Raw genomic sequence first — 22,636 nt, forward strand, 5'->3', positions numbered from 1 at the left:
ACACTGACTAACACACACTGACTAACACACACTGACTAACACACACTGACTAACACACACTGACTAACACACACTGACTAACACACACTGACTAACACACACTGACTAACACACACTGACTAACACACACTGACTAACACACACTGACTAACACACACTGACTAACACACACTGACTAACACACACTGACTAACACACACTGACTAACACACACTGACTAACACACACTGACTAACACACACTGACTAACACACACTGACTAACACACACTGACTAACACACACTGACTAACACACACTGACTAACACACACTGACTAACACACACTGACTAACACACACTGACTAACACACACTGACTAACACACACTGACTAACACACACTGACTAACACACACTGACTAACACACACTGACTAACACACACTGACTAACACACACTGACTAACACACACTGACTAACACACACTGACTAACACACACTGACTAACACACACTGACTAACACACACTGACTAACACACACTGACTAACACACACTGACTAACACACACTGACTAACACACACTGACTAACACACACTGACTAACACACACTGACTAACACACACTGACTAACACACACTGACTAACACACACTGACTAACACACACTGACTAACACACACTGACTAACACACACTGACTAACACACACTGACTAACACACACTGACTAACACACACTGACTAACACACACTGACTAACACACACTGACTAACACACACTGACTAACACACACTGACTAACACACACTGACTAACACACACTGACTAACACACACTGACTAACACACACTGACTAACACACACTGACTAACACACACTGACTAACACACACTGACTAACACACACTGACTAACACACACTGACTAACACACACTGACTAACACACACTGACTAACACACACTGACTAACACACACTGACTAACACACACTGACTAACACACACTGACTAACACACACTGACTAACACACACTGACTAACACACACTGACTAACACACACTGACTAACACACACTGACTAACACACACTGACTAACACACACTGACTAACACACACTGACTAACACACACTGACTAACACACACTGACTAACACACACTGACTAACACACACTGACTAACACACACTGACTAACACACACTGACTAACACACACTGACTAACACACACTGACTAACACACACTGACTAACACACACTGACTAACACACACTGACTAACACACACTGACTAACACACACTGACTAACACACACTGACTAACACACACTGACTAACACACACTGACTAACACACACTGACTAACACACACTGACTAACACACACTGACTAACACACACTGACTAACACACACTGACTAACACACACTGACTAACACACACTGACTAACACACACTGACTAACACACACTGACTAACACACACTGACTAACACACACTGACTAACACACACTGACTAACACACACTGACTAACACACACTGACTAACACACACTGACTAACACACACTGACTAACACACACTGACTAACACACACTGACTAACACACACTGACTAACACACACTGACTAACACACACTGACTAACACACACTGACTAACACACACTGACTAACACACACTGACTAACACACACTGACTAACACACACTGACTAACACACACTGACTAACACACACTGACTAACACACACTGACTAACACACACTGACTAACACACACTGACTAACACACACTGACTAACACACACTGACTAACACACACTGACTAACACACACTGACTAACACACACTGACTAACACACACTGACTAACACACACTGACTAACACACACTGACTAACACACACTGACTAACACACACTGACTAACACACACTGACTAACACACACTGACTAACACACACTGACTAACACACACTGACTAACACACACTGACTAACACACACTGACTAACACACACTGACTAACACACACTGACTAACACACACTGACTAACACACACTGACTAACACACACTGACTAACACACACTGACTAACACACACTGACTAACACACACTGACTAACACACACTGACTAACACACACTGACTAACACACACTGACTAACACACACTGACTAACACACACTGACTAACACACACTGACTAACACACACTGACTAACACACACTGACTAACACACACTGACTAACACACACTGACTAACACACACTGACTAACACACACTGACTAACACACACTGACTAACACACACTGACTAACACACACTGACTAACACACACTGACTAACACACACTGACTAACACACACTGACTAACACACACTGACTAACACACACTGACTAACACACACTGACTAACACACACTGACTAACACACACTGACTAACACACACTGACTAACACACACTGACTAACACACACTGACTAACACACACTGACTAACACACACTGACTAACACACACTGACTAACACACACTGACTAACACACACTGACTAACACACACTGACTAACACACACTGACTAACACACACTGACTAACACACACTGACTAACACACACTGACTAACACACACTGACTAACACACACTGACTAACACACACTGACTAACACACACTGACTAACACACACTGACTAACACACACTGACTAACACACACTGACTAACACACACTGACTAACACACACTGACTAACACACACTGACTAACACACACTGACTAACACACACTGACTAACACACACTGACTAACACACACTGACTAACACACACTGACTAACACACACTGACTAACACACACTGACTAACACACACTGACTAACACACAATGACTAACACACACTGACTAACACACACTGACTAACACACACTGACTAACACACACTGACTAACACACGCTGACTAACACACACTGACTAACACACACTGACTAACACACACTGACTAACACACACTGACTAACACACACTGACTAACACACACTGACTAACACACACTGACTAACACACACTGACTAACACACACTGCCTAACACACACTGACTAACACACACTGACTAACACACACTGACTAACACACACTGACTAACACACACTGACTAACACACACTGACTAACACACACTGACTAACACACACTGACTAACACACACTGACTAACACACACTGACTAACACACACTGACTAACACACACTGACTAACACACACTGACTAACACACACTGACTAACACACACTGACTAACACACACTGACTAACACACACTGACTAACACAGACTCACTAACACACACTGACTAACACACACTGACTAACACACACACTGACTAACACACACTGACTAACACACACTGACTAACACACACTGACTAACACACACTGACAAACACACACTGACTAACACACACTGACTAACACACACTGACTAACACACACTGACTAACACACACTGACTAACACACACTGACTAACACACACTGACTAACACACACTGACTAACACACACTGACTAACACACACTGACTAACACACACTGACTAACACACACTGACTAACACACACTGACTAACACACACTGACTAACACACACTGACTAACACACACTGACTAACACACACTGACTAACACACACTGACTAACACACACTGACTAACACACACTGACTAACACACACTGACTAACACACACTGACTAACACACACTGACTAACACACACTGACTAACACACACTGACTAACACACACTGACTAACACACACTGACTAACACACACTGACTAACACACACTGACTAACACACACTGACTAACACACACTGACTAACACACACTGACTAACACACACTGACTAACACACACTGACTAACACACACTGACTAACACACACTGACTAACACACACTGACTAACACACACTGACTAACACACACTGACTAACACACACTGACTAACACACACTGACTAACACACACTGACTAACACACACTGACTAACACACACTGACTAACACACACTGACTAACACACACTGACTAACACACACTGACTAACACACACTGACTAACACACACTGACTAACACACACTGACTAACACACACTGACTAACACACACTGACTAACACACACTGACTAACACACACTGACTAACACACACTGACTAACACACACTGACTAACACACACTGACTAACACACACTGACTAACACACACTGACTAACACACACTGACTAACACACACTGACTAACACACACTGACTAACACACACTGACTAACACACACTGACTAACACACACTGACTAACACACACTGACTAACACACACTGACTAACACACACTGACTAACACACACTGACTAACACACACTGACTAACACACACTGACTAACACACACTGACTAACACACACTGACTAACACACACTGACTAACACACACTGACTAACACACACTGACTAACACACACTGACTAACACACACTGACTAACACACACTGACTAACACACACTGACTAACACACACTGACTAACACACACTGACTAACACACACTGACTAACACACACTGACTAACACACACTGACTAACACACACTGACTAACACACACTGACTAACACACACTGACTAACACACACTGACTAACACACACTGACTAACACACACTGACTAACACACACTGACTAACACACACTGACTAACACACACTGACTAACACACACTGACTAACACACACTGACTAACACACACTGACTAACACACACTGACTAACACACACTGACTAACACACACTGACTAACACACACTGACTAACACACACTGACTAACACACACTGACTAACACACACTGACTAACACACACTGACTAACACACACTGACTAACACACACTGACTAACACACACTGACTAACACACACTGACTAACACACACTGACTAACACACACTGACTAACACACACTGACTAACACACACTGACTAACACACACTGACTAACACACACTGACTAACACACACTGACTAACACACACTGACTAACACACACTGACTAACACACACTGACTAACACACACTGACTAACACACACTGACTAACACACACTGACTAACACACACTGACTAACACACACTGACTAACACACACTGACTAACACACACTGACTAACACACACTGACTAACACACACTGACTAACACACACTGACTAACACACACTGACTAACACACACTGACTAACACACACTGACTAACACACACTGACTAACACACACTGACTAACACACACTGACTAACACACACTGACTAACACACACTGACTAACACACACTGACTAACACACACTGACTAACACACACTGACTAACACACACTGACTAACACACACTGACTAACACACACTGACTAACACACACTGACTAACACACACTGACTAACACACACTGACTAACACACACTGACTAACACACACTGACTAACACACACTGACTAACACACACTGACTAACACACACTGACTAACACACACTGACTAACACACACTGACTAACACACACTGACTAACACACACTGACTAACACACACTGACTAACACACACTGACTAACACACACTGACTAACACACACTGACTAACACACACTGACTAACACACACTGACTAACACACACTGACTAACACACACTGACTAACACACACTGACTAACACACACTGACTAACACACACTGACTAACACACACTGACTAACACACACTGACTAACACACACTGAATAACACACACTGCCTAACACACACTGACTAACACACACTGACTAACACACACTGACTAACACACACTGACTAACACACACTGACTAACACACACTGACTAACACACACTGACTAACACACACTAACACACACTGACTAACACACACTGACTAACACACCTTGTCTGACACACACTGACTAACACACACTGACTAACACACACTGACTAACACACACTGACTAACACACACTGCCTGACTAACACACACTGCCTGACTAACACACACTGACTAACACACACTGACTAACACACACTGACTAACACACACTGACTAACACACACTGACTAACACACACTGACTAACACACACTGACTAACACACACTGACTAACACACACTGACTAACACACACTGACTAACACACACTGACTAACACACACTGACTAACACACACTGACTAACACACACTGACTAACACACACTGACTAACACACACTGACTAACACACACTGACTAACACACACTGACTAACACACACTGACTAACACACACTGACTAACACACACTGACTAACACACACTGACTAACACACACTGACTAACACACACTGACTAACACACACTGACTAACACACACTGACTAACACACACTGACTAACACACACTGACTAACACACACTGACTAACACACACTGACTAACACACACTGACTAACACACACTGACTAACACACACTGACTAACACACACTGACTAACACACACTGACTAACACACACTGACTAACACACACTGACTAACACACACTGACTAACACACACTGACTAACACACACTGACTAACACACACTGACTAACACACACTGACTAACACACACTGACTAACACACACTGACTAACACACACTGACTAACACACACTGACTAACACACACTGACTAACACACACTGACTAACACACACTGACTAACACACACTGACTAACACACACTGACTAACACACACTGACTAACACACACTGACTAACACACACTGACTAACACACACTGACTAACACACACTGACTAACACACACTGACTAACACACACTGACTAACACACACTGACTAACACACACTGACTAACACACACTGACTAACACACACTGACTAACACACACTGACTAACACACACTGACTAACACACACTGACTAACACACACTGACTAACACACACTGACTAACACACACTGACTAACACACACTGACTAACACACACTGACTAACACACACTGACTAACACACACTGACTAACACACACTGACTAACACACACTGACTAACACACACTGACTAACACACACTGACTAACACACACTGACTAACACACACTGACTAACACACACTGACTAACACACACTGACTAACACACACTGACTAACACACACTGACTAACACACACTGACTAACACACACTGACTAACACACACTGACTAACACACACTGACTAACACACACTGACTAACACACACTGACTAACACACACTGACTAACACACACTGACTAACACACACTGACTAACACACACTGACTAACACACACTGACTAACACACACTGACTAACACACACTGACTAACACACACTGACTAACACACACTGACTAACACACACTGACTAACACACACTGACTAACACACACTGACTAACACACACTGACTAACACACACTGACTAACACACACTGACTAACACACACTGACTAACACACACTGACTAACACACACTGACTAACACACACTGACTAACACACACTGACTAACACACACTGACTAACACACACTGACTAACACACACTGACTAACACACACTGACTAACACACACTGACTAACACACACTGACTAACACACACTGACTAACACACACTGACTAACACACACTGACTAACACACACTGACTAACACACACTGACTAACACACACTGACTAACACACACTGACTAACACACACTGACTAACACACACTGACTAACACACACTGACTAACACACACTGACTAACACACACTGACTAACACACACTGACTAACACACACTGACTAACACACACTGACTAACACACACTGACTAACACACACTGACTAACACACACTGACTAACACACACTGACTAACACACACTGACTAACACACACTGACTAACACACACTGACTAACACACACTGACTAACACACACTGACTAACACACACTGACTAACACACACTGACTAACACACACTGACTAACACACACTGACTAACACACACTGACTAACACACACTGACTAACACACACTGACTAACACACACTGACTAACACACACTGACTAACACACACTGACTAACACACACTGACTAACACACACTGACTAACACACACTGACTAACACACACTGACTAACACACACTGACTAACACACACTGACTAACACACACTGACTAACACACACTGACTAACACACACTGACTAACACACACTGACTAACACACACTGACTAACACACACTGACTAACACACACTGACTAACACACACTGACTAACACACACTGACTAACACACACTGACTAACACACACTGACTAACACACACTGACTAACACACACTGACTAACACACACTGACTAACACACACTGACTAACACACACTGACTAACACACACTGACTAACACACACTGACTAACACACACTGACTAACACACACTGACTAACACACACTGACTAACACACACTGACTAACACACACTGACTAACACACACTGACTAACACACACTGACTAACACACACTGACTAACACACACTGACTAACACACACTGACTAACACACACTGACTAACACACACTGACTAACACACACTGACTAACACACACTGACTAACACACACTGACTAACACACACTGACTAACACACACTGACTAACACACACTGACTAACACACACTGACTAACACACACTGACTAACACACACTGACTAACACACACTGACTAACACACACTGACTAACACACACTGACTAACACACACTGACTAACACACACTGACTAACACACACTGACTAACACACACTGACTAACACACACTGACTAACACACACTGACTAACACACACTGACTAACACACACTGACTAACACACACTGACTAACACACACTGACTAACACACACTGACTAACACACACTGACTAACACACACTGACTAACACACACTGACTAACACACACTGACTAACACACACTGACTAACACACACTGACTAACACACACTGACTAACACACACTGACTAACACACACTGACTAACACACACTGACTAACACACACTGACTAACACACACTGACTAACACACACTGACTAACACACACTGACTAACACACACTGACTAACACACACTGACTAACACACACTGACTAACACACACTGACTAACACACACTGACTAACACACACTGACTAACACACACTGACTAACACACACTGACTAACACACACTGACTAACACACACTGACTAACACACACTGACTAACACACACTGACTAACACACACTGACTAACACACACTGACTAACACACACTGACTAACACACACTGACTAACACACACTGACTAACACACACTGACTAACACACACTGACTAACACACACTGACTAACACACACTGACTAACACACACTGACTAACACACACTGACTAACACACACTGACTAACACACACTGACTAACACACACTGACTAACACACACTGACTAACACACACTGACTAACACACACTGACTAACACACACTGACTAACACACACTGACTAACACACACTGACTAACACACACTGACTAACACACACTGACTAACACACACTGACTAACACACACTGACTAACACACACTGACTAACACACACTGACTAACACACACTGACTAACACACACTGACTAACACACACTGACTAACACACACTGACTAACACACACTGACTAACACACACTGACTAACACACACTGACTAACACACACTGACTAACACACACTGACTAACACACACTGACTAACACACACTGACTAACACACACTGACTAACACACACTGACTAACACACACTGACTAACACACACTGACTAACACACACTGACTAACACACACTGACTAACACACACTGACTAACACACACTGACTAACACACACTGACTAACACACACTGACTAACACACACTGACTAACACACACTGACTAACACACACTGACTAACACACACTGACTAACACACACTGACTAACACACACTGACTAACACACACTGACTAACACACACTGACTAACACACACTGACTAACACACACTGACTAACACACACTGACTAACACACACTGACTAACACACACTGACTAACACACACTGACTAACACACACTGACTAACACACACTGACTAACACACACTGACTAACACACACTGACTAACACACACTGACTAACACACACTGACTAACACACACTGACTAACACACACTGACTAACACACACTGACTAACACACACTGACTAACACACACTGACTAACACACACTGACTAACACACACTGACTAACACACACTGACTAACACACACTGACTAACACACACTGACTAACACACACTGACTAACACACACTGACTAACACACACTGACTAACACACACTGACTAACACACACTGACTAACACACACTGACTAACACACACTGACTAACACACACTGACTAACACACACTGACTAACACACACTGACTAACACACACTGACTAACACACACTGACTAACACACACTGACTAACACACACTGACTAACACACACTGACTAACACACACTGACTAACACACACTGACTAACACACACTGACTAACACACACTGACTAACACACACTGACTAACACACACTGACTAACACACACTGACTAACACACACTGACTAACACACACTGACTAACACACACTGACTAACACACACTGACTAACACACACTGACTAACACACACTGACTAACACACACTGACTAACACACACTGACTAACACACACTGACTAACACACACTGACTAACACACACTGACTAACACACACTGACTAACACACACTGACTAACACACACTGACTAACACACACTGACTAACACACACTGACTAACACACACTGACTAACACACACTGACTAACACACACTGACTAACACACACTGACTAACACACACTGACTAACACACACTGACTAACACACACTGACTAACACACACTGACTAACACACACTGACTAACACACACTGACTAACACACACTGACTAACACACACTGACTAACACACACTGACTAACACACACTGACTAACACACACTGACTAACACACACTGACTAACACACACTGACTAACACACACTGACTAACACACACTGACTAACACACACTGACTAACACACACTGACTAACACACACTGACTAACTAACACACACTGACTAACACACACTGACTAACACACACTGACTAACACACACTGACTAACACACACTGACTAACACACACTGACTAACACACACTGACTAACACACACTGACTAACACACACTGACTAACACACACTGACTAACACACACTGACTAACACACACTGACTAACACACACTGACTAACACACACTGACTAACACACACTGACTAACACACACTGACTAACACACACTGACTAACACACACTGACTAACACACACTGACTAACACACACTGACTAACACACACTGACTAACACACACTGACTAACACACACTGACTAACACACACTGACTAACACACACTGACTAACACACACTGACTAACACACACTGACTAACACACACTGACTAACACACACTGACTAACACACACTGACTAACACACACTGACTAACACACACTGACTAACACACACTGACTAACACACACTGACTAACACACACTGACTAACACACACTGACTAACACACACTGACTAACACACACTGACTAACACACACTGACTAACACACACTGACTAACACACACTGACTAACACACACTGACTAACACACACTGACTAACACACACTGACTAACACACACTGACTAACACACACTGACTAACACACACTGACTAACACACACTGACTAACACACACTGACTAACACACACTGACTAACACACACTGACTAACACACACTGACTAACACACACTGACTAACACACACTGACTAACACACACTGACTAACACACACTGACTAACACACACTGACTAACACACACTGACTAACACACACTGACTAACACACACTGACTAACACACACTGACTAACACACACTGACTAACACACACTGACTAACACACACTGACTAACACACACTGACTAACACACACTGACTAACACACACTGACTAACACACACTGACTAACACACACTGACTAACACACACTGACTAACACACACTGACTAACACACACTGACTAACACACACTGACTAACACACACTGACTAACACACACTGACTAACACACACTGACTAACACACACTGACTAACACACACTGACTAACACACACTGACTAACACACACTGACTAACACACACTGACTAACACACACTGACTAACACACACTGACTAACACACACTGACTAACACACACTGACTAACACACACTGACTAACACACACTGACTAACACACACTGACTAACACACACTGACTAACACACACTGACTAACACACACTGACTAACACACACTGACTAACACACACTGACTAACACACACTGACTAACACACACTGACTAACACACACTGACTAACACACACTGACTAACACACACTGACTAACACACACTGACTAACACACACTGACTAACACACACTGACTAACACACACTGACTAACACACACTGACTAACACACACTGACTAACACACACTGACTAACACACACTGACTAACACACACTGACTAACACACACTGACTAACACACACTGACTAACACACACTGACTAACACACACTGACTAACACACACTGACTAACACACACTGACTAACACACACTGACTAACACACACTGACTAACACACACTGACTAACACACACTGACTAACACACACTGACTAACACACACTGACTAACACACACTGACTAACACACACTGACTAACACACACTGACTAACACACACTGACTAACACACACTGACTAACACACACTGACTAACACACACTGACTAACACACACTGACTAACACACACTGACTAACACACACTGACTAACACACACTGACTAACACACACTGACTAACACACACTGACTAACACACACTGACTAACACACACTGACTAACACACACTGACTAACACACACTGACTAACACACACTGACTAACACACACTGACTAACACACACTGACTAACACACACTGACTAACACACACTGACTAACACACACTGACTAACACACACTGACTAACACACACTGACTAACACACACTGACTAACACACACTGACTAACACACACTGACTAACACACACTGACTAACACACACTGACTAACACACACTGACTAACACACACTGACTAACACACACTGACTAACACACACTGACTAACACACACTGACTAACACACACTGACTAACACACACTGACTAACACACACTGACTAACACACACTGACTAACACACACTGACTAACACACACTGACTAACACACACTGACTAACACACACTGACTAACACACACTGACTAACACACACTGACTAACACACACTGACTAACACACACTGACTAACACACACTGACTAACACACACTGACTAACACACACTGACTAACACACACTGACTAACACACACTGACTAACACACACTGACTAACACACACTGACTAACACACACTGACTAACACACACTGACTAACACACACTGACTAACACACACTGACTAACACACACTGACTAACACACACTGACTAACACACACTGACTAACACACACTGACTAACACACACTGACTAACACACACTGACTAACACACACTGACTAACACACACTGACTAACACACACTGACTAACACACACTGACTAACACACACTGACTAACACACACTGACTAACACACACTGACTAACACACACTGACTAACACACACTGACTAACACACACTGACTAACACACACTGACTAACACACACTGACTAACACACACTGACTAACACACACTGACTAACACACACTGACTAACACACACTGACTAACACACACTGACTAACACACACTGACTAACACACACTGACTAACACACACTGACTAACACACACTGACTAACACACACTGACTAACACACACTGACTAACACACACTGACTAACACACACTGACTAACACACACTGACTAACACACACTGACTAACACACACTGACTAACACACACTGACTAACACACACTGACTAACACACACTGACTAACACACACTGACTAACACACACTGACTAACACACACTGACTAACACACACTGACTAACACACACTGACTAACACACACTGACTAACACACACTGACTAACACACACTGACTAACACACACTGACTAACACACACTGACTAACACACACTGACTAACACACACTGACTAACACACACTGACTAACACACACTGACTAACACACACTGACTAACACACACTGACTAACACACACTGACTAACACACACTGACTAACACACACTGACTAACACACACTGACTAACACACACTGACTAACACACACTGACTAACACACACTGACTAACACACACTGACTAACACACACTGACTAACACACACTGACTAACACACACTGACTAACACACACTGACTAACACACACTGACTAACACACACTGACTAACACACACTGACTAACACACACTGACTAACACACACTGACTAACACACACTGACTAACACACACTGACTAACACACACTGACTAACACACACTGACTAACACACACTGACTAACACACACTGACTAACACACACTGACTAACACACACTGACTAACACACACTGACTAACACACACTGACTAACACACACTGACTAACACACACTGACTGACTAACACACACTGAAAAACACACACTGACTAACACACACTGACTAACACACACTGACTAACACACACTGACTAACACACACTGACTAACACACACTGCCTGTACAACACTGACTAACACACACTGACTAACACACACTGCCTGAATAACACACACTGACTAACACACACTGACTAACACACACTGACTAACACACACTGACTAACACACACTGACTAACACACACTGACTAACACACACTGACTAACACACACTGACTAACACACACTGACTAACACACACTGACTAACACACACTGACTAACACACACTGACTAACACACACTGACTAACACACACTGACTAACACACACTGACTAACACACACTGACTAACACACACTGACTAACACACACTGACTAACACACACTGACTAACACACACTGACTAACACACACTGACTAACACACACTGACTAACACACACTGACTAACACACACTGACTAACACACACTGACTAACACACACTGACTAACACACACTGACTAACACACACTGACTAACACACACTGACTAACACACACTGACTAACACACACTGACTAACACACACTGACTAACACACACTGACTAACACACACTGACTAACACACACTGACTAACACACACTGACTAACACACACTGACTAACACACACTGACTAACACACACTGACTAACACACACTGACTAACACACACTGACTAACACACACTGACTAACACACACTGACTAACACACACTGACTAACACACACTGACTAACACACACTGACTAACACACACTGACTAACACACACTGACTAACACACACTGACTAACACACACTGACTAACACACACTGACTAACACACACTGACTAACACACACTGACTAACACACACTGACTAACACACACTGACTAACACACACTGACTAACACACACTGACTAACACACACTGACTAACACACACTGACTAACACACACTGACTAACACACACTGACTAACACACACTGACTAACACACACTGACTAACACACACTGACTAACACACACTGACTAACACACACTGACTAACACACACTGACTAACACACACTGACTAACACACACTGACTAACACACACTGACTAACACACACTGACTAACACACACTGACTAACACACACTGACTAACACACACTGACTAACACACACTGACTAACACACACTGACTAACACACACTGACTAACACACACTGACTAACACACACTGACTAACACACACTGACTAACACACACTGACTAACACACACTGACTAACACACACTGACTAACACACACTGACTAACACACACTGACTAACACACACTGACTAACACACACTGACTAACACACACTGACTAACACACACTGACTAACACACACTGACTAACACACACTGACTAACACACACTGACTAACACACACTGACTAACACACACTGACTAACACACACTGACTAACACACACTGACTAACACACACTGACTAACACACACTGACTAACACACACTGACTAACACACACTGACTAACACACACTGACTAACACACACTGACTAACACACACTGACTAACACACACTGACTAACACACACTGACTAACACACACTGACTAACACACACTGACTAACACACACTGACTAACACACACTGACTAACACACACTGACTAACACACACTGACTAACACACACTGACTAACACACACTGACTAACACACACTGACTAACACACACTGACTAACACACACTGACTAACACACACTGACTAACACACACTGACTAACACACACTGACTAACACACACTGACTAACACACACTGACTAACACACACTGACTAACACACACTGACTAACACACACTGACTAACACACACTGACTAACACACACTGACTAACACACACTGACTAACACACACTGACTAACACACACTGACTAACACACACTGACTAACACACACTGACTAACACACACTGACTAACACACACTGACTAACACACACTGACTAACACACACTGACTAACACACACTGACTAACACACACTGACTAACACACACTGACTAACACACACTGACTAACACACACTGACTAACACACACTGACTAACACACACTGACTAACACACACTGACTAACACACACTGACTAACACACACTGACTAACACACACTGACTAACACACACTGACTAACACACACTGACTAACACACACTGACTAACACACACTGACTAACACACACTGACTAACACACACTGACTAACACACACTGACTAACACACACTGACTAACACACACTGACTAACACACACTGACTAACACACACTGACTAACACACACTGACTAACACACACTGACTAACACACACTGACTAACACACACTGACTAACACACACTGACTAACACACACTGACTAACACACACTGACTAACACACACTGACTAACACACACTGACTAACACACACTGACTAACACACACTGACTAACACACACTGACTAACACACACTGACTAACACACACTGACTAACACACACTGACTAACACACACTGACTAACACACACTGACTAACACACACTGACTAACACACACTGACTAACACACACTGACTAACACACACTGACTAACACACACTGACTAACACACACTGACTAACACACACTGACTAACACACACTGACTAACACACACTGACTAACACACACTGACTAACACACACTGACTAACACACACTGACTAACACACACTGACTAACACACACTGACTAACACACACTGACTAACACACACTGACTAACACACACTGACTAACACACACTGACTAACACACACTGACTAACACACACTGACTAACACACACTGACTAACACACACTGACTAACACACACTGACTAACACACACTGACTAACACACACTGACTAACACACACTGACTAACACACACTGACTAACACACACTGACTAACACACACTGACTAACACACACTGACTAACACACACTGACTAACACACACTGACTAACACACACTGACTAACACACACTGACTAACACACACTGACTAACACACACTGACTAACACACACTGACTAACACACACTGACTAACACACACTGACTAACACACACTGACTAACACACACTGACTAACACACACTGACTAACACACACTGACTAACACACACTGACTAACACACACTGACTAACACACACTGACTAACACACACTGACTAACACACACTGACTAACACACACTGACTAACACACACTGACTAACACACACTGACTAACACACACTGACTAACACACACTGACTAACACACACTGACTAACACACACTGACTAACACACACTGACTAACACACACTGACTAACACACACTGACTAACACACACTGACTAACACACACTGACTAACACACACTGACTAACACACACTGACTAACACACACTGACTAACACACACTGACTAACACACACTGACTAACACACACTGACTAACACACACTGACTAACACACACTGACTAACACACACTGACTAACACACACTGACTAACACACACTGACTAACACACACTGACTAACACACACTGACTAACACACACTGACTAACACACACTGACTAACACACACTGACTAACACACACTGACTAACACACACTGACTAACACACACTGACTAACACACACTGACTAACACACACTGACTAACACACACTGACTAACACACACTGACTAACACACACTGACTAACACACACTGACTAACACACACTGACTAACACACACTGACTAACACACACTGACTAACACACACTGACTAACACACACTGACTAACACACACTGACTAACACACACTGACTAACACACACTGACTAACACACACTGACTAACACACACTGACTAACACACACTGACTAACACACACTGACTAACACACACTGACTAACACACACTGACTAACACACACTGACTAACACACACTGACTAACACACACTGACTAACACACACTGACTAACACACACTGACTAACACACACTGACTAACACACACTGACTAACACACACTGACTAACACACACTGACTAACACACACTGACTAACACACACTGACTAACACACACTGACTAACACACACTGACTAACACACACTGACTAACACACACTGACTAACACACACTGACTAACACACACTGACTAACACACACTGACTAACACACACTGACTAACACACACTGACTAACACACACTGACTAACACACACTGACTAACACACACTGACTAACACACACTGACTAACACACACTGACTAACACACACTGACTAACACACACTGACTAACACACACTGACTAACACACACTGACTAACACACACTGACTAACACACACTGACTAACACACACTGACTAACACACACTGACTAACACACACTGACTAACACACACTGACTAACACACACTGACTAACACACACTGACTAACACACACTGACTAACACACACTGACTAACACACACTGACTAACACACACTGACTAACACACACTGACTAACACACACTGACTAACACACACTGACTAACACACACTGACTAACACACACTGACTAACACACACTGACTAACACACACTGACTAACACACACTGACTAACACACACTGACTAACACACACTGACTAACACACACTGACTAACACACACTGACTAACACACACTGACTAACACACACTGACTAACACACACTGACTAACACACACTGACTAACACACACTGACTAACACACACTGACTAACACACACTGACTAACACACACTGACTAACACACACTGACTAACACACACTGACTAACACACACTGACTAACACACACTGACTAACACACACTGACTAACACACACTGACTAACACACACTGACTAACACACACTGACTAACACACACTGACTAACACACACTGACTAACACACACTGACTAACACACACTGACTAACACACACTGACTAACACACACTGACTAACACACACTGACTAACACACACTGACTAACACACACTGACTAACACACACTGACTAACACACACTGACTAACACACACTGACTAACACACACTGACTAACACACACTGACTAACACACACTGACTAACACACACTGACTAACACACACTGACTAACACACACTGACTAACACACACTGACTAACACACACTGACTAACACACACTGACTAACACACACTGACTAACACACACTGACTAACACACACTGACTAACACACACTGACTAACACACACTGACTAACACACACTGACTAACACACACTGACTGACTAACACACACTGAAAACCTCACACTGACTAACACACACTGACTAACACACACTGACTAACACACACTGACTAACACACACTGACTAACACACACTGACTAACACACACTGACTAACACACACTGACTAACACACACTGACTAACACACACTGACTAACACACACTGACTAACACACACTGACTAACACACACTGACTAACACACACTGACTAACACACACTGACTAACACACACTGACTAACACACACTGACTAACACACACTGACTAACACACACTGACTAACACACACTGACTAACACACACTGACTAACACACACTGACTAACACACACTGACTAACACACACTGACTAACACACACTGACTAACACACACTGACTAACACACACTGACTAACACACACTGACTAACACACACTGACTAACACACACTGACTAACACACACTGACTAACACACACTGACTAACACACACTGACTAACACACACTGACTAACACACACTGACTAACACACACTGACTAACACACACTGACTAACACACACTGACTAACACACACTGACTAACACACACTGACTAACACACACTGACTAACACACACTGACTAACACACACTGACTAACACACACTGACTAACACACACTGACTAACACACACTGACTAACACACACTGACTAACACACACTGACTAACACACACTGACTAACACACACTGACTAACACACACTCTCTAAAAAACATTGACTAACACACACTGACTAACACACACTGACTAACACACACTGACTAACACACAATCACTAACACACACTGACTAACACACACTGACTAACACACTGACTAACACACACTGACTAACACACACTGACTAACACACACTGACTAACACACACTGACTAACACACACTGACTAACACACACTGACTAACACACACTGACTAACACACACTGACTAACACACACTGACTAACACACACTGACTAACACACACTGACTAACACACACTGACTAACACACACTGACTAACACACACTGACTAACACACACTGACTAACACACACTGACTAACACACACTGACTAACACACACTGACTAACACACACTGACTAACACACACTGACTAACACACACTGACTAACACACACTGACTAACACACACTGACTAACACACACTGACTAACACACACTGACTAACACACACTGACTAACACACACTGACTAACACACACTGACTAACACACACTGACTAACACACACTGACTAACACACACTGACTAACACACACTGACTAACACACACTGACTAACACACACTGACTAACACACACTGACTAACACACACTGACTAACACACACTGACTAACACACACTGACTAACACACACTGACTAACACACACTGACTAACACACACTGACTAACACACACTGACTAACACACACTGACTAACACACACTGACTAACACACACTGACTAACACACACTGACTAACACACACTGACTAACACACACTGACTAACACACACTGACTAACACACACTGACTAACACACACTGACTAACACACACTGACTAACACACACTGACTAACACACACTGACTAACACAACTAACACACACTGACTAACACACACTGACTAACACACACTGACTAACACACACTGACTAACACACACTGACTAACACACACTGACTAACACACACTGACTAACACACACTGACTAACACACACTGACTAACACACACTGACTAACACACACTGACTAACACACACTGACTAACACACACTGACTAACACACACTGACTAACACACACTGACTAACACACACTGACTAACACACACTGACTAACACACACTGACTAACACACACTGACTAACACACACTGACTAACACACACTGACTAACACACACTGACTAACACACACTGACTAACACACACTGACTAACACACACTGACTAACACACACTGACTAACACACACTGACTAACACACACTGACTAACACACACTGACTAACACACACTGACTAACACACACTGACTAACACACACTGACTAACACACACTGACTAACACACACTGACTAACACACACTGACTAACACACACTGACTAACACACACTGACTAACACACACTGACTAACACACACTGACTAACACACACTGACTAACACACACTGACTAACACACACTGACTAACACACACTGACTAACACACACTGACTAACACACACTGACTAACACACACTGACTAACACACACTGACTAACACACACTGACTAACACACACTGACTAACACACACTGACTAACACACACTGACTAACACACACTGACTAACACACACTGACTAACACACACTGACTAACACACACTGACTAACACACACTGACTAACACACACTGACTAACACACACTGACTAACACACACTGACTAACACACACTGACTAACACACACTGACTAA

The sequence above is a fragment of the Carcharodon carcharias genome, chromosome 23 (assembly GCF_017639515.1).
Source record: "Carcharodon carcharias isolate sCarCar2 chromosome 23, sCarCar2.pri, whole genome shotgun sequence".
In the NCBI taxonomy this organism is placed as follows: Eukaryota; Metazoa; Chordata; class Chondrichthyes; order Lamniformes; family Lamnidae; genus Carcharodon; species Carcharodon carcharias.